This window comes from Chelonoidis abingdonii, chromosome 3 (assembly GCF_003597395.2).
Source record: "Chelonoidis abingdonii isolate Lonesome George chromosome 3, CheloAbing_2.0, whole genome shotgun sequence".
NCBI lineage: Eukaryota > Metazoa > Chordata > Testudines > Testudinidae > Chelonoidis > Chelonoidis abingdonii.
The window spans coordinates 185,942,976-185,962,839 of record NC_133771.1 but is presented as its reverse complement, the minus strand read 5'-3'; positions in this window follow the sequence as shown (position 1 = coordinate 185,962,839).

Genomic DNA, 19,864 nt, shown 5'->3' with positions numbered 1-19,864 from the left:
TATATCTGCCCTGTTGCTCAGATCAATCAGCCGGTATGGGCTGGCTCCATTCCTCTCAATGTTTGTTAGGTGTGGGGTGGATTCCAATTCGACCTCCCCGGGGGTCATTCTGGTTGATTCCAACTTGACCCTTCTCCACCAACACTGAATTTTTCCAGGCGGTAAACTCCCTAACCATTCATTCATTATTTAACCCAGGCACTGATTCAATACATTCTCTATCTTAATCCCTTCTATTTCACTGTCTCTTACCTTTGGGGGGTACCATTTTTTTAAATTTCTACGTGAGAACTCTTTGTCTTTTATCATTTAAAATAAAGTGAAGATGAAACTTACAAGGGTGGGGGTCTCTATCTATGTACTATAACAGCTACTGTTTGGCTCCCACAGCCACCATTACCAAAGTAAAGTTAGGACTACAAGTGTCACTTAGAGAAGGGCCTGTCGAGTAAATAAGGTTTATAACAAGTTTTTATAAAAGGTATTTGTCTGTGAAGCAGCGCTTCACACAACACAGCCGGGGCTTGCGGGTTAGAGGCTAAATCTCTGGAATCACATTTAGTTCTAATTCTAAAACCTTTAGTTACAAGAGTATCAATTAACAGTAATCATTTTCTAACAATAAATCATTTTTAACAATAAATCATTTTTCATATAAACCATGTCCCTGATATAAACCTTTCTTTAGTATCCCTACATGAGAGAGTGGAGAAAAGCTTCTAAAGTAGAGCCATGAAATTAAGAGAAAATGTAGTGAAAATATTTAAAATGAGACTGGAAAGCCTGGAAAATATGCTGTAAGAGATAATACGATTGGCAGGGAAGAGAGCTGCACAACTGGACATATGACCAGGGGTCGGCAACCTTTCAGAAGTTCTGTGCCGAGTCTTCATTTATTCATCCAACTTAAGGTGTCACGTGCCAGCAATGCCATTTTAATGTTTGTAGAAAGTCTCTTTCTATAAGTCTATAATATATAACTAAACTATTGTTGTATGTAAAGTAAATAAGGTTTTTTTAAATGTTTAAGAAGCTTCATTTAAAATTAAATTAAAATGCAGAGCCCCTGGACTGGTGGCCAGCACCCAGGCAGTGCGAGTGCCACTGAAAATAAGCTCATGTGCCGCCTTTTGCACTGGTGCCATAGGTTGCCTATCCCTGTATTAGACAAACATTTCAGCAGGCATTTCCAAATGCAGTGGCAAGACGTGTGGGTGCTTCCATTTGCCTATGCTTTGTGCTTGCAAATGTAGGTTTTTGGATGTGCAGATTGTGACAACTGTAATTTTGTGGCAAAAATAATTTTGCAGACATATTTGCTGACCCCTACTAAAAATTTCCTGTTTAGTTCTTGTCCAGTGCTCCTCCAGCATCTGTGGACTGCTGATGTTATTCTATAATCCTCATCAGATGCTTTCTAAAAAAGGTTTATATCATTCAGAGACATAGGTCCCAGTTCTGCTCTCAGTTACACTGGTGTAGTTAAATGTTGTTACCCCAGGTTGACAGCAGTATAAAATGAGATCAGACTCTGTCCTGAACAGTAACCAACTTCTGCTCCCATCCCCACAAAATGAGCCGCCTCCCTCTGCAGTCAGGCAACAGGGGGATCGTCCTGGGATTCTAATCCAGATGGTGATCTCTAACCTGGCTCTTGATATGTTGTGCAGAGGAAGAACTGTTCCATTTATAAAAACTGTAAATGCATTTTTCCAAAAGGAGCCCCTTCTTTTATCTTTTCATCTCTTTCTCAGTCCGTGCTACACCAAGACCTCCTCCCAATGAAACTGCTCCTGAGAAAAGAAAGAATCCGCCCCTCTGCTTACAGCTGCTGCCCCCTGAATGACATGCACCATCTGTTCTGAAAGCTGCAAGAAGCCAGGGGCCCAGGCCAGTGCACAGAGGCGCCTGGCGCCTGAAAACCAAGTCCCTCCCTGTCTCCGTTGTCCTCCTTTTGGTTATGGCTTGTGGAGGGGGCAGGGAAGAGTGGGCAGGAGATGAGGGAAGGTACATTTCTTCCAGTTCACATCCTTTTCTGGGACTTTAGTTCATAAAACCAGATGATGTATTTGTTTTGGAAAGACGTCAGCTATTTACAGCTCATGTTCCATTTGGGGTGGAGGCCCAAAGCCCCACAGGAACTGCAGACAGGCAGACAGACAGTGATCTGGAGGCAGATTTGGTGTCCCCTCATTACAATCAAGCCTACTATATTCTAGTATCAGAGAGTCCTGCGAAAAAGCTGTGCGCCTGCAGTCACGTGCAGCTATCATGCTCTGCTTCCTCCCTGTCCACACAGGGAGGGAAAACAGGCCTTGTAATGCTTTCAGATCTATCCCATAAGAATCCCTGTAAAAACCAGGATCTCTTTTTGAGCCTTTGCCAACATAAACTGGAGTATTTTTCTGGCCCCTGAAGCAAAATTTCAACAGGATTCTCCTCATAAAAATACATTGACTAGAACAGAGGCTTTATGATTACAAGTTAGGCTCAGAGAGTGGTGAATTTTATGAGCAGTATTAAAACAAAAAGGTCATATTAGCCACTTCTTGAACAAATGTTTTGACACCCAAGAAATATAACCTGGGGGGGGTTGGTTTGCATAGTTTAGAATAAAGATCCAATACAATTTTGTTTTGTTTTTGAAGTAAAATCCTACCAGTCTAAAAGGACACTATTTAAACAAAAACTGGATGGATATTCTCAATAGGCCTGACTCTCCACTGTCTTTCAAATGGGGTAGTCACATATGGGCCCGTCTAGCAGAGTGGTTACTCTGCTCCTGCCCAGAAGGGCTTAAAACAGCCCTGGGGGAAGGCTGTGGCTGGGAGCTGCTAACCTGGGCTGATTGGGAAGTGGCTGCAGCTGGGCCGTGCCCCAGTCAGGCCACAGCTGGCCTGTATAAAGAGGCTGGTTGCTAGGAGCTAAACAGTTTCCCTCTTCCTGTAAAGGGAGATGAGCCTGGCTGCAGGGAGCTGGAGACAGGGTACCTAAGTGAAGCAGGGCTGTGGAAAGGCAGACGAGCTGGGGAGGCTCCAGCCTGGAAAGTCCAGGCTGTGGCCTAGCAGAAGGCCAAGGGGTACTGGGGGCTGCAGAGAGCAGCCTGGGGGTAGGCCAAGGCAGCAGATCCAAACCTAACCTTGCCAGTGATGAGTAGGCTGATACTGCAGTCTGCCTCAGGGTGTGGGGCTAGACAACGACTGGCAGTAGCCTGATACTGAGGTGAGGTGGGACTAGAGGGTGGGGGTTCCCCAGGGAGGGGAGACCCTAAGACTGAGGGGATTACTGCTAGGGAGCAGCACCCCAGGTACAAGGGCACTGGGTCTGGGAGGGACAGGGGGGGCCAGAGGACAGGTGGCTCACCAGCCTGCAGAGGGTGCTCCAGAACTGGAATGAGCTGTCACTAGCAGGAGGTGCCACAGGCGTGAGTCTGTTTGTCTACAGCCTCAGTATTTACTCATGTAAATCAGCATAACCTCACTGACTTCAATGGAGCTCTGCCAGTTTATACCAGCTGAGGATCTGGCCCTTATATATTTGCCCATTGGTTATAAATGCCATTGTTCTGATTTGGTGGTGTACTATACCCACTTTGCATTGTGCATGGATGTAAGTAACTTTACAAGAAGCAGGGCAGTGAAGAATCAGGTCCACTATGTTTATATAAATAAATAACAATTTTCTGGACAGGCTTACAAGAGGTCAGCTAACAAAAAGTCACTGAAAGATGGAGGGCTCTCACCTGAGAATTCCTCTCCTTTTTAAGCTACTTTTGAACCCAGATCTGTTATTTTTATGTAGGTGATTTTTTTTCTCTCTCTTTCACGCCAGTAAACTCAGTGAATTTACCAGATTTAAACTGAAAACACAGTCCATACAGCTTGAAGTTGTAGTTCTTTGAGGATAATTTCTATGACACAAGTGCAAAGCTAACCAAGTACACAGTTCTTAAAAAAAAAATCAAAAAAAAATCTGTAATATCAACTTCCAGCAACTCCCCATGGACCATACCTAGCACTACAAAAATAACATTCCTTTTGAGTTATGGATAAGGTGTTAATATTCTTGGCTGAGTGGAAACCCAGCAAATATCTTTGATATCTACATTGGCTGAGTTTCTTGTTGGATTTGCCAAGCATTCTTCATATGTCAAGATCTAGGATTTATATGCTGGGAAACCCACAATATTTTGAGGTTGTAGAATTAACCAGTTTTGCACAAAGTGCACTAGTTACATAATGGTAATTTTTCAGTGAATTTAGTGCTTATGGAAAATGCTAATGACAGCACTGGAAACTGAATGTACAAATTCTACAGATAAACAGAGGCAGAGCAGTACAGGGTGTGCAAAGCAAGCTTCCCCACCCTAATGTGATACTGTGCTTCAACCCTGACCTGGAGGGCTCAGCTGGAAGTTGAATGGCTAATTGGATTTTTATGTCTACTTTGCTAACAAATGTGTCAAGCATTTGTGGTGGTGGATTTCTTTGGATTTTTTCCCCCATATTAGATGCTTGGTTAAAAATGTGGTTTTCAAAATCATTAAACAATTAAATAGCACAAAACTTTACATCTTATACTAGAACACTCCCCACTTCTATTCCCTTGATCAACTCAAACCAAAATTCTATTTATTTTAGTAACCTCACTCGGGAGGGGACTCGTGATATGGCCATGTGACTACTCAGAACTACACTAACAGCACCAGCACAATGTTGCCAACTCCAAATGTTAAATCCCCTAAAAAATGACTGACTTAAAAAATACGGGATTTTATTAAAAATAAAATAAACTTGGGGGGAGGGGCTTTCTTTATTCGCCTTTTAGTTTCTGAGTCTCCAGAGAGCACTTGGGACACATTTTCAAGCATTGCTCTGCAACCATGAAGGATAGAACCTAAAAACTAACAAAAGCTGCATAATCACACTTCTCCAGTAGCTGCAGTTTTAAGAAAAATGTTAATCTCAAAACACAGGTAGTGCTGTCCCGAAAGGTGAGTAGATGGCCTTAACTGCCTCATTACCTGTTAGGTTCACTCCCTCTGGGGCACCTGGCATTGGCTACTGTCAGTACACAGGATACTGGGCTGGATGGACCTTTGATCTGACCCAGTATGGCCGTTCTTATGTTATGTTCCTGGAGAAGGACTGGAGGCTCATGCTTTACGCATGGCAGCATGTTCCCTGCTGGTGTGGAGGTAGTCAACACCAACCAGGAGTGACAGTTGGGGTTGGTTTGTCTTTTTTGGTTGGTTGGGGATTTTTTTGGCCAGGGGGGCAGGGATTACTAATATAAACCCCCAAAGTGTTAGTGTGAATTTTTTAAAAATTAGACAGATGGAAACTTTAATTATGATAACAAGCTCAGGAAATTATATTTTGTTGGAAAACTACAGTGCAAGGCCAACAGCATATTAGGCTGCATTAGTAGGAGCATTGCCAGCAGATCGAGGGAAGTGATTATTCCCCTCTATTCAGCACTGGTGAGACCACATCTGGAGTATTGTGACCAGTTTTGGTCCCCTCACTACAAAAGGATGTGGACAAATTGGAGAGAGTCCAGTGGAGGGCAATGAAAATGATTAGGGGCTGAGACAAATGATTTATGAGCAGAGGCTGAGGGAACTGGAGTTATTTAGTCTGCAGAAGAGAAGAGTGAGGGGGAATTTGATAGTAGCCTTCAACTACCTGAAGTGGGGGTTCCAAAAAGGATGGAATTAGGCTGTTCTCAGTGGTGGCAGATGACAGAACAAGGAGCAATGGTCTCAAGTTGCAATGGGAGAGGTCTAGGTTGGATATTAGGAAACCCTACCTCACTAGGAGGCTGGTGAAGCACTGGAATGGGTTACCTAGGGAGATGGTGGACAAAGCTCTGGCTGGGATGATTTAGTTGGTGTTTGCCCCGGTTTTAGCAGGGAGTTGGTCTAGATGACCTCCTGAGGTCTCTTCCAACCCTAATATTCTAAGAGTCTTTGATATTGATAGGGTCCCACTCGTTCTAGTATAAATACCCTGTGGCAGGCTTCGGGAAACAGTCTGCATGAAAGCGAGCAGTGCAGACCCAGTTGCAGATGCTGTGGCTTGAGGAAGATGTGAGCCTTCTTCAGGAATGCAATTATTTCAGAAAACATCTTCTTCCAAGAAGTTCAGAGATTTAGAGTTTTCAAAACATTGCTCATATCAGGGAAAAAGACAGCATTTCGTCACCTGACATTCCCCAGGGATCTCTTGTATCCTGCTGCAGTGGGGCTTTCATACAAAGTATGAAATGCATGAAAATACATATTTAGATCATGGAAAATAACACAAACATACACACATCAGTCCTGTGCCTGTTTGGAGAGGAGCCCTAAGGTTTATTGTGCTAATAGGTATCTAGGCATTCTTTCAAACACTGCAGTCTTTACGCACACATAAAAACTCATTTTGGAATGGGTGCCCTGTGTACAGTTACGTCTGACCTCTGTGAGAGCAAACAAGTGTGGGAGGGCTTGAGAAGATTACCTTCCTATTGTTCTTCCCTGTCTCAAAGATAGCTCTCTACTAATGACAACACCCCCTTGGTCACAAGCAGGGCTTTGAACCTGAGACCTTCTGCACCAAAAGCACAGGCCTCAATCAAAAGAGTTAAGGGAGTGACCACTACTAGCAGGCAGCAGTTATGTGTTGCTCTCTGTAGAATAGCTACAAGAGGAAAATGTGACATATCTTTGTCTAGTGTGTTATAATAGTGTCCTTTGGGCATTAGCCACCCTAAAGTGGGTAGGGAGTATGGGAGAAGAAAGAGGACCATAACCTTATCCCTGTTCTACACTGATAGCATCCAACAGGGCGGCGCGCTTTCCCTGCCCTTTGGGGCACTCCAGATGTCATTGTGCCTCCCACAGCTCTCTGTGCCTCTAAATGTCTCCCAATATAGGCTGTGCCTTAAAAAGCATTCTAGCCCTTAATGTGCAGAGGAGCTACTAACGCTGATCAACAATCATGCCATGCAGAGAGCTTCCAGTGAAGCCAAGGAAAATTTGGCATGAGACAGGACTGAGTAGGAATAGCATGTAAATAGCCTTAAGAAATTTATATTTTTTGAGTGGTTGCTATGTGACTACTTTTCAAAGTGAACTGTCTCAGCTTTTTATAGTCGTCCCCTTCCCATCTAGCAAAGAATGCCATTGTGAGCTAATCTCTCATATCTGTAAGAGAAGAATATGATTAATTTCTGGAAGAAAAAAACCCACTGAAAACATGCCAAGATTCAGAAAAGTGTGATTTTTTTTTTAAATAGCTGTTATAAACCTCTTAAAATAGGGATTTATGGTGGACCAGACAGACCCTTAGTGGCATTGCCAGTTGTCACTGAAGTGTATGTAAGACAAAGGGGAGAATTTTTCTGACCTTTCAATTTTTTTATTTTTATGAACAGCTTATTCTCTGACAGCAGCTGGAGAAGTTGAAACAGAGAACCATTCTTGTCATACACTTCTCTGAATTGGGCTAAAGAGCTGACTGCAGTCGTTGTTGAATTGGAATTTAAAAACACAATGTACTAATACAGCCCCACCTTGAAAAAACAGAACTGAAATATTACTAGACAGTTTCCAAAGAGGAAAGTCTCCATTTTTAGCTGGATGTGGCCCCACCCTGTATGTATCATTGTTTATTTGTAAGCTTGTTTCCTTTTTTCTTATCAGAATCTTTCAGCTGTAAATTAAAATAAAGACCCCACGCTATGACACAGTTGCAGGGCTCTTGACTAAGTGATGTGAGGAGTTCTTCAAGCAGAGCTTTGAAGCAGGTTTCATTAGATTAATAGCTGGGTAATTTAGGGGGGGACAAAAGATGTCTGTGGTTTTGTGGGATAGTTTAATCTTGGTGTAACTCCACTGAAGACAGTGGAATTAGACCAAGGATGAAGTAGGCCCAGTTTATAGTAAATTTTTATATATTGCATTGCTATAGCACCCTTCATGCTTTGGACGCGAAAATGATGTACAAATGACGATCACTCCCACACTCACCTTGAGCAGAGATGATTCTGTACTCATGGTTTGTGGCTGGGATGTAGGTAGGCGTCAGGATTGCTTCCTTTCCCCTAACCCCATAGACATCCTCTTTTGGTGAATCCAGGGGGTCTAATATCTACAGATTTGGAGGTAGCAGGGAGGGCAAAGGCCAGGGGCAGAAGGGTGCAAGCTGGGAGCTTGGCCAAGCTCTGCCAGATCTCACAGCCAAGCATATGAGCCTAAAAAGAGTCCATTATTAAAGTCTACAGTTTGTGCCCTCTGGGGTTTGTAAGTTTCGTACACCCACCAAGCTAATCAATGGGTTGAGGGGGATTCTGAGGTTAACCAGCTCTTGGGGAGCCATAATCTGTCTGGCTCCTGCAGAATCTGTGCTGTGCAGGGTAGTACAAGTGAGCATCTGGTTGGCAAAAGACCTTCCACTGTGAAACATGTCTTGCAGCTAGTCTCCTGGCATATGTATGGTTCTTAGGGCTCCCAACATTTGAAGGCTGGAATCTTCAGCCTCTGTGAGTGGGATCAAACTCCTGCACCTGACAGTAGACTTTGCAGTCTACAGCTCAGTGAGTGCCCACTCCCCGATGTGGGCTGTGTAACAGGCTGACAGTGTTTGCCTGATACATTGCACTTTGGTAGCAGGTGTTCAAAGGAATAAATAGCTTCTGGTTACTCACTGAAGCAGTGGCCTGATTACTCCACTTGGATATATGGTAAGTGAGTGAGACTTGCGGGGGTAGAGAGGATTTAGGGTGTGGGCAGAGCAAGGTACTCTATGAGCAGCCTAGTGTGGAAGAGACGATTAGAGCTAAACTTTGTTATCTTATTGTTGAACTCTTCACTAATAAAAGCAAACCCCAGTAAAGGGTCAAGTTTGTATTTATCTAGTGCACAGGAATCTGCTTACAACACAGCACAATGGAAACACAACCACCTCTGTGGGGGAGGCTGGCAATCAACCTACGCCCAACAGTGCAGGAGAGGAAACTTGGACTGAAGACACTGGGGTCAACCATTAGACTTATTGAAAATGCCATAATGGGATCTTCCAACCCTTCAATTTTGGAGAGTAACCTCGCTCAGACTCAGTGATCACAGATGAAGTTGGAATCGTTTGAAGGAATCATAGGACTGGAAGGGACCTCGAGAGGTCATCTAGTCTAGCCTCCTGCACTCATGGCAGGACTAAGTATTATCTAGACCATTCCTGACAGGTGTTTGTCCAACCTGCTCTTAAAAATCACCAATGATGGAGATTCCAAAACCTCTCTACGTAATTTATTCCAGTGCTTAACCACCCTGACAATTAGGATGTTTTTCCTAATGTCCAACCTAAACTTCCCTTGCTGCAATTTATGCCCATTGCTTCTTGTCCTATCCTCAGAGGTTAAGAAGAACAATTTCTCTCCCTCCTCCTTGTAACAACCTTCTATGTACTTAAACTGTTGTCATGTCCCCTCTCAGTCTTCTCTTTTCCAGACTAAATGGTAAGCATTCACTCAAGATACCTGACAACTTGGCCAACACAAGCAAAGTGTAAGCAGACATACAAGTTGAAAATAATTCACAAATTGATCCTGTTATTGACCATGAAATTAAAAACTCTATTACAGACAACCCAGAGGGTTTGCAATATAGCAGATCAGGAAAATTGCTGAAATGCCCGAAGAGACTGATTGAGATGTATTATGGTTGTATTTGAGCAATGTGAAGGGTTGTTAAGTCAGTTATTGTATTTGTAATAGTTTAATTTAATGTGTTTTTTAGTTTAGTCAGGAAATTTAGAAAGGGATCTAGAAAAGGGAAGTTCTAACATAGACTAAGTCCTCCCGGAAGTATAGAGATGCCAAATTTCCTGAACACTCCAGGTGCAAACTCTGGTTTCAGGTGACACACTTCCTGCTGAGCCAGAAACAAAGAAGCCCAGGACAGGACAGTTGGAGGCTGCAGCTACACAGAGGAGTATAAGTTTTGTTAGCTCCTGTTCATGATAAAGGATTTGTGCATAGAAATGAGTTATCTTGACACCTGTTTGATCATCAGTAAGATACTGCAAGGGTCATCCACATAAAGCTCTGTGCCTCCAAACTGGCTGCCAAACATTTGCAGCCTTTTCTGGTCATCCATCAGCATAAGTCCTGAGCAGGCTGTAGTATTGACTTCTCTTCATATGAGGTTAGTTGATAGCAATGAGGTGATAAACTATTAATGTATCCCAAAAAATTCCAGGAGGACAATGCCACAGCTGCAGAAGTTAAAGAAGCACTGCAGTCCTGTGACTAAGAGAATCTGGTGTACCATTAGAATCACGCATCAGAATACGTCAATATTCGCACAAAGCAAAGAGGACCTCAGCTTTGAAAGGATCATACAACGATCCATGTACAGTGAACACCTTGGAATTCCATTGCTCTACTTGAAGAATATAAAGGGCTGAGTCAACCCTGTAAGGATGTGAATCTATGGTTCCTGGGACTCTAGACTGAATGACCATGAAGGTGTTTCATAGATTTTTAAGGCAAGAAGAAACCATTATGATCATCTAGTCTGGACTCCTGCATAACATAGGCCATACAACCTCATCCAGTAATTTCTGCATCAACTCTGTAACTTCTGTTTGAGTTATAGTGTATCTTTAAATCAAAACTGGATGTCTTTCTAAAAGACTTCAAGAGATGGAGCATTTACCACATCCCTAACTAGGTTGTTTTAATGGTTAATTACCTCACTATTAAAAATTTGCACCTTATTTCTAGTCTGAATTTATTTAGCTTCAGCTTCCCAACACTGGATCTCATTAGGCCTTTTTGCGATAGATTAAAGTGTCTTCTACTATCAGAAATGTCTTCCTTCTATAGACTGGAGCAAGTCACCTCTTTACCTTCCCTTAGATAAATGAAATAGATTGAGGCTACGTCTACACTGCACGATTATTTCGAATTAGCTTAAACCGATATTACAAAACAGATCTAATAAAATCGGTTTAGCGTGTCCACAGTGGGATCACGAAATCGACTTACCTGGGCACTTCCACAGCAAGTGACCCCCGCCCCATTGTTGGCATGATTGTTATGAAGAATGCATGAATAAGAATCACAGCCTAGTTAGTGAGAATAAAATTGAGGGGGAGGCAGCCTCCATGGGCTATGACAGTCCATGCAGTTCGAATCTTTTCTTTACCAAGAGAGGAAGGGGTCTGATGAAGCTCAGCCCCCAGATGATAAGATGAAGACAGTTACCAGCCATTCTGTACCATCCCTGTCAGAAAAAGGGAGTCATTCCCATTTTCACCCAGGAGCCCCCAGCCAGACTCAGCCAGGAGCATTCACTGGCAACCGTTCACTAACTCGGGAGGGGCAGAGGAGCAGATACTGCTCTCAACCGCAGCAGCATCGCGTCTGCCAGCAGCATTCAGTACAAGAGGGTGACATTATCCAGTACTCAAGGAATTATTTATTTTACTCTCTTTCACGTGCTGGGGTGGGGAAGAGACTGACGAGCTGTCCGTGAACCACGCAAGACACCGTGTAGTAAGCTACAGACATGGGCGCTCAGCAAGAATGCAAATAGTTTCCAGAGACTGCTGTGGAGACTGGTAGCTGTTAGTCCCATTATCCCCTCCCTCCCTCCATGAGGATCGTTTGAGTCTCTGGCTTCCCGTTACGGTTGTCACGCACCGCTTGTGTATCCTGGAGTTATTTTTAAAAACGCTTCTTGGCATTTCCTGTTCTTTAATGGAGCTCTGATAAAACAGATTTGTCTCACCATACAGCGATCACATCTAGTATCTCCCGTAAGGTTCAATGCAGGAGCTACTTTTGCATTTGAACTGCATCGCCACCCGTGGTGATCAAGCTGGAACGTGAAAGCAGGAATGTCATTGTAAAGGTCTCGGCGTTTCCTGTTTTACCGGCACTCCGCATCCGAGTTCGGATTGCGGACCAGAGCGGTCAGTGGTGCACTGTCCTGCCTAGAATAATAGGCAAGTGTAACAGAGATCCAGTGTATCAGAGAGCACAGCTGCTCCGTGTCAGTATTCACAGGGTTGCCTCCTGCAAGAAGCGCACCCGTTGCTTCCTCTCCCCTCACCTTCCGGGCTACCGTGTCAGTGCCCCTCCCCCTTTGTGTCATGAAGTTGTAAGGAATACAAGAATAAGAAACAGAGACTTTTAGTGAGATAAATGATGCTCAGGGGGGAAGCACTTGGAGGCAGCCTCCCGGGGCTATGACAGTCCAGACAGGATGGACTCTATTTTAGAACCATAGAGGAGATTGACTCATTGCCAAGCAAGTCAATCCCAAATTTTCAGCCCCAGTTTGATGATGAAGCTGGTTATTAGCCATTCTGTCCTATCTACTGCAAGTAACCAGGAATAATTGCCTCTCGTTAGGCAATTATCAGGCATGGCTTTCTCCTGGATGTGGGCAGTCCTGAAGCACCATCTACCCCAGGGGGGGGGGGAGGAGGAGTGAGAGGAAGCAGATACTGCTCTCCACTGCTGTAGCACCCGTCTACCAGCAGCAATTCAGTACACATAGGGTGACATAAAAGTAGTCAAGGAATGATTTCTTTCCTTTTTTTTTCAACGTGGTGGGGGGGGAAGAAACTGAGGAGCTGTTCCCTGAACCACGCCAGACACTGTGTTTGAACCTACAGACATTTGAGCTCAGCCAGAATGCAAATAATTTCAGAGACTGCTGTGACTGTGGATAGCGGAGTCTCAGTACCCCCTCCCTCCCTTAATGAAGTCCATTTGGTCTCTGGCTCCCGTTACGCTTGTCACGCAGCGCTGTGTATCCTGGAGTTTTATTCAAATGCTTTGGCATTTCGTGTTCTGTAACGGAGCTGGATACAACAGATTTGTCTCCCCATACAGCGATACAGACCTGGTATCTCCCGTACGGTCTATGCTGGAGCTCTTTTCGATTTCAGACTGCATCGCCAGCCATGCTGATCAGAGCTCCACGCTGGGCAAGCAGGAAATGTAATTCCAAAAGTTCGCGTGGCTTTTCCTGTTTACCTCCCCGCTGCATCCGAGTCAGATTGCTGTCCAGAGCGGTCAGTGCTGCACTGTGGGATGCCGCGGAGGCCAATAACGTCGATTTCCGTCCACACGAACCCTAATCCGAGTTATCACTATCGAATTTAGCGCTACTCCTCTCGTTTGGGAGGAGTTCCGAAATCGATTTAAGGAGCCGTTAAAGTCGATATTAATGACGACGTCATGTGAACGGATACAGCGTTAAATCGGTATATCGGCCATTAAACCGATTTAAAGTCGCAGTGTAGACCTGGCCTGAGCTTCTTACGCCTCTCACAGTAAGGCATGCTTTCCAGACCTCAATCACTTTTGTAAGCCTTTTCAGAACCCTTTCCAATTTTGCAACATCCTTTTTGAAATGTGGACACCAGAACTGGACACAGTATTCCAGTAATAGTCTCATTTGTATCATATACAGAAGTAATACCATCTCCTTATACTGAAAAAAATGTGGAGGGGATGAATGGCTCATGGGTGGGGCAGAGGGTTTGGGTGTGTGCAGGAGTGAGGGCTCTGGCTGGGGGTAAGGGGGTTGGGGTGCAGTGAGGCTCCCCAGGGCTACAGCAGGGAGAGAGGACTCCCTGCAGTGCTCTCTCCCAGCAGCAGCAGCACCTGGGCTTGGGGTGAGAGGCACCTCTCCCCTGGCTACAGCAGGTCCCGTTTGGGCTGGGTCAGGGTGGGGGGAGGGGCACTGTCATGCTAAGGAATGGTTTGTAGGCAGCCTTTGTTATGTGCCAACATTCTGCGAGTCAGGCCTCATGTGCCAATAGACACAACAGTTTTTCCCCTTGTTGATTTTTATACCAATTAATACCCATTACTTTTTGCGCACTAACAGCTTTACATGCATGGATTCATGTTAGCCATCATTTGCATACCAGGAAATGAATTGGATGCACTATAGTTAGAGAAATCTGCTATCACTTTAAGAATATCACAGATTCTGACGTTTATTCCAATTGCTTTGCTAGCACTGGCTCTCATAAAACAGTTTTATTCCAATCAGGGAAGCATCTAATGTGGCTTCAGAAGCCAATTTGTTCAAGGTAATGAGTAAATAATATCAGACATATGCATTGCTCATCTTTTGGAAGAACAGGCAAGCTCACTGTAAACAGTGCACACACAGTCTGACCAAATCACAAACCATCATCTTCCCTGTGGGTAACTGAGGGATTTGAAGGGTTTTTGAGTTATTGACATCACTAGCACTGTTGTCCTATCTTCCTAACAGTATAGCCTAGTGATGATGTGAATCATGAGCCATGGAAAATGGCAGAAGTGAGGCACTTCTAGCTACACAAAGGAAACTTTTATTATCACAGCTGGATCTGCTCCTCACTATGAAATTGCTTTTCCTGGCAATCACTGGGCTAGATTGTGGTTTGGCATATGTGAGTGACCACAGGAAGGAGTTAAGGAGCTATAAAACAACCCCTTACTCCATTGTGCAAGCTATCCAGATTGCAGGTAGCAGGGTAGGGAGTAAAGCAGCTTCTGCATTCCCCCAATGTTCAATCGGAAGGAAGAGGACAGGATGGGGTGAGTGGGCAGAGCCCTCATTCCTCCCCCCCCCCCCCAAAAAAAAGTGTTAGCTAATGTAGCTCTGGGGTAAGTATGCTGCACCAGTGCAGACCAGGTATAAACCTAGTGCAGACTTCTTCCCCCTAGAAGCAAGGGGGACCTTGAAGAAAACAGAATCATAGTCTGCCTTCTGATCTGCTCCTGGTCACTACAACCATATGCTGCCACTTGCTCAGGGCTCATGGCAAAACCATGACTGAGCCTATAGTGAATGCAAAGGGATCTATTTCCAGATATCCAGGTTGCTGTTGAAAACTATCCATTTTGAGGAGCTAACCACTGACTGGCATTGGTTAGAGCCGCACATTGCATTTGTTTTAGCATTTTGGCTAAAATATACCCTTTCTAACCAGACAGAGTGTTGCAGGTAGAGTTACTTCATTAGCAGAAGCACCAAGAGCCCTGAAAAATTGTAACGGTGGAGTGCAAACACATGAGGCTGAAACCTCTTTTGCCTGAGTTTTGATTATAAACCCTCATGTGCTCCACGCTAGTTTACCCCCTCCTTTTTAAGAAATGGAAATGAGTGAATTTAATGCTGGTTAAAGATGCTGGCCTGATAGCTTTGGAGGCTGAAGTTCAGAATATGCTGTGGCAGTCCAAACTTCCCCTCTCCTTCGCCAACATGCCTCAGTCCTACTCTGAAGGGAGGACTCTAGGCAGGGGTGAAAGGAACTTAAAGGACTTACTGGTACACCAGAGTCCTGAGCGGGGCATGGCCTCAACTGGAAGAGACGAGGCCTTTAAAGATTTAAAAGTCTTGGGGCTCCGGCTGTGGCTGGGAGCCCCATGGCCTTTAAATCACCCTGGAGCTACCTGCTGCAAAGGCAGCTGGGAGCCCAGGGGCTGTGGGATAAAATAAAGGGCCTGGGGCTCCGGCCGCCATGGAGTTCCGGGCCCTTTAAAGCGCCGCCTGAGCCCGGCTGCTGGAGCTCCGCTGGTGATTTAAAGTGCCTGGAGCTCCCCTCAGCGGCTGGAGCTCCGGGCCCTTTACATTCCCACTTGAGCCCGGCAGCCGGGCTCCAGCGGTGATTTAAAGGGTCTGGGACTCCCCACAGCAGCAGGAGTACTGGGCCTTTTAAATCCCCACCCAAGCCTGGCTGCCGGAGCTCCGGCGGTGATTTAAAGGGCCAGGGCTTCCTGCAGCAGCTGAAGCCCCTTAAATCACTGCCAAGGAAACTGGTCCCGTCCGGCACGGCGTACCAGCTCTTGCCGGTACACCATACCGTACCGTATCGGCTTACTTTAACCTCTGACTCCAGGAGCAAGAGACTAGCTCAGTCACTGGTCTCCCTGCTCAGACTGCCTATAATGCTACTAATTAATGCCAATAGTGATGGTGCGCATTGTGACATGTACACCTGGGTGCTAGGAATCAGCCTATTTTACACAAACCACCAACTAGTAACAGCTTCCATCTACTTCTCATTTAAGCCAGGTTACAAACTTTTTCCTAGAGGTGAAGGGCTTTGGAGTCCATTACCAATCTCCTGAGCCTTCTAATTGCTGAAACATAACAGTGATCTCACTGTAAGGCCCTTGCAAGCAAAAGAAATACAGAATACACAGTAGTACTTATCATGAGCTTATTAAAGTATATTTTGATTGTTGGCTTACACTGCACTCATAAGAGTAACAAATATAAGGCATCTGCCTGCCCAAAAGCACAATGTACAGCTATGTATCACATAGTCACAATTCCTATTATTCACTGATTTACTTTTTCCTTTTGGGTCAAATATCTGGAATAAGGTAAGGCTAGTACATTTTCAAGTGATAATAAATAAATACAGAAATATACAGAACAAAAAAGAACAACAAATCCTGAGGACAAATTCCACCAAACAATGTTCTCAAGGGACTTCCCTTTGTCACCTTTTTTGACATTTAGGGTCTTGTACTGTTCCATTTTATACTGCACTGCCTGCATGTATGTTTTCCCCTTGATTGTGCAGCTGTATATTCCAAAAAAGACCATGCTGAATAAGATTCCTGAGATTTAACTGGAAAGGCATAGATCACTTTCCCTATTACCACTGTGAGCCTGATCCAAAGCCCAGTGAAGTCAGTGGGAATCTTTTAATAGGTTTTAGATCAGGCCCTATGTGCCATACACATAAGAACTGATTTGCGTGTGGTGGGAACACAGACAATTCTATTCCATTATTTTCCTCTTTTAAAAGAGGATGCGGTCTGTACCGGGTTCCTTTTTTAAATTATTTTACAAAATATATCCTAAGTACAATTTCCTCTGCTGTACACATAGCTGGTGTTTGTTTCCATAGTCTTTTAACAATGTTTATAATGCTGGGGGCAGAGCCATAATATGTTCCTATGAACTCTTTCTTTTACTCTCTTCAGCAATTTTGGGCCAGATTCTGATCTCAGATACTTCTGGAGTAACACCACTGAAGTCGATAGATTTACTTCAGATTTGCATGGGTGTAACTGAGTTAAGAACCTGGCCCCTAAAAGTCACTAGTCTCCATGGAGAGGACAAGATTGAAATGTCTACATGATCTTGTATTAGATTGTTATAAGGTGTGTTTGCATACATATAAATATTTTCTTACATATAGTGCTATATATATATTTAGTCATTCCTTTAATTCTAAATGCATATTTTACATTTCCCCAAATTTGGAAACATCTTTTACTTAAGCCAGTCTTTTGGTTTTACTCAATATTGGATCAACCCCCTAGATTTAATTACCTCCAATATATAGGAAATGTCTGTGAACAGAGCCCATCACAAAAGCAATATATTATTTTAAATAACCATGTGAAATCTCCAAGTGAGTTTCAGACACTTGATGTACAAGTGAAATCCACAAATGCTCCCTCACCATCCTCCACACCTGATTTCCCATCTTGAAATACTGGTGTCAGATTCTTTCATCACGTACAAATGCCACTGTTCTATTCTAAGCTTCCATTTACTGGAGATAATTGAACCACTCTAATGCATTGATCTGTAAAGTGCTTTGCAATATCTTCAGTATGAAAGGAGGCAAAACCAAATTCTGGTCTATAAACTACTAAAAAAGTTCATCTCTGTGGCGAGAGAATCATTATTCTCTAATCTCAGTTTTCTTGCCCGTGTCTTCCACATGGTAACACATGGGGGCTGGAAGGATTTTTGGAACTGGAAAAAACATCAGAGACTAAGCTGGCTGAGAACCCCCAATTGACAAGATATCCTTTCCCACCAGTCATATCTCCTTTTAAATATTTCCTGATAAACATCTTGATCCATTCCTGAGAGCAGATGCCTTTAAAAAAATGGATTATATTGCCTGCAAAGTGAGGGCGGCTTCTGTGGTTTATTATAAAACCAAAACTCTTGTGCATTGCTTTTACCACAGAGGTTTCCTGATGGATTTGGAACTGATCCTTGCTGAGGCCTAGCATACAGCACAGTATTAGCCAGACAAATAAGGGCACAGATGCTGCTAGCTCTCCCACCAGCAGTTACTGGTTAGAGAAACTTCATAAGAAAACATGTAACATAAGTCATGCAGGTGAGATGTCAGAATTTGGCTTGCTGGAGGATTTTCCATTGGCCATTGTTATTATGGACCCTGAGACTCAAGGCTACGGACCGATTCACTGCTTCATTACACAAGTTTTACACAAGTAAGACACCACTGATTTCAATAGGTATAATGCAGGAGTGGGCAAACTACAGCCCAGGGGCCACATCTGGCCCTCCATACATTTTAATCCGGCCCTCGAGCTTTTGCTGGGAAGTGGGGTCCGGGGCTTGCCCTGCTCTGGCACTCCAGCCAGGGAGCGGGGTCGGGGTCTTGCCCCACTCTGTATGGCTCCCAGAACCAGTGGCAGGTCCCCCCTGCAGCTCCTATGCATGAGCAGCCAGGGGGCTCTGTACGCTGCCCCTACCCCAAGTCCCACCTCTGCAGCTCCCATTGGCTGGGAACCACAGCCAATGGGAGCTGCAGGGGCAGTGCCTGTGGACAGGGCAGTATGCAGAGCCGCTGGGCCGCACCTCCAGGTAGGAGCCGGAGGAGAGACATGCCACTGTTTCTGGAAGCTGCTTCAGATAAGCGTTGCCTGGAGCCTACCCCCTGATCCCCCTGCCGCCCTCCGAACCCCTCAGTCCGAGCCCAGAGCACCCTCTTGAACCCCCAACCCCTCATCCCTAACCCCACCCCAGAGCCCGCACCTCCAGCTGGAGCCTTCCTGCAACTCAACCCCCAATTTCATGAGCATTCATGGCCCACCGTACAAATTCCATACTCATATGTGGCCCTTGGGCAAAAAAGTTTGCCCACCCCTGGTATAACGGAATGGTAAACCAGGCCTATAGCCTTCAAAACTGGGATGAATCCTCCAGTCATTCTGAATAAAGCAGCCTTCCAGCAAGTGGATTCCTGGAGGGTCAATATGATCATCCACTGTGTGTGTCTTGCTTGGTTGTTGATGCTTTTTCTTTTTCAGAGGACAAGTGTATTGGGCTAGATTCTGAACTGAGCTACACTGTGGTGGGGCAGATCCCCAGTGACATCAGGAAGGTGTTAAAGGAGAACAATCAGCCCCAACCCAGCTCATGGGCAGGTTCTTAGGAAGGAGGATCCCTGCTCAGTGCCGGGTAGTACTCTGAAGAAGCAGACTGTAACTGAGAGCTCTCTAGTTCCCAGCTCCTGGAAGAAGGTGTTGCTGATTGGTGATATAGCTTGGGAGCCTTGTCTGCCCAGGCCCTCTCAGAAAGGAGGAGGGCTGGTTTTTTTTCTTTCTTTCTTGTGTGGCTTCCTGGCAGCATATTGATGCCCTCAACCCCAAGTCAAGAGTTTGGAGCAGCATCTGCAGAAATGAGCCCCACAATTAAGACTTAATTATGCCATACAACATCTCACTTAGCCTTGTAATGATGATATGTTATGATGAAAGAGTTCCTAACAGATGGCTTTAATTGTCCAAGCTCCGATGCATTGTTAATTTCAGATGGCTTCCAGAATTTAAAGGCGAACATCTCCATACCTTGGCAAGTCCGATAAAGCAGTAGCAATCTGCCCTCAAACTATGGCAGGCAGGATTTGTGACAAATCAATTTGTGTATTCCCATGCAAACACACCTATGCACAAAGTGCTGCCAAATGAACAAACAGCTAGAGTGTGACTTGGACTTTACCCCCAGGCCAGGGAGTAAGAACTGTTTACCCCTGTTTGAGATACCCAGACCTGGGATTCAGACACACAGGAGTAA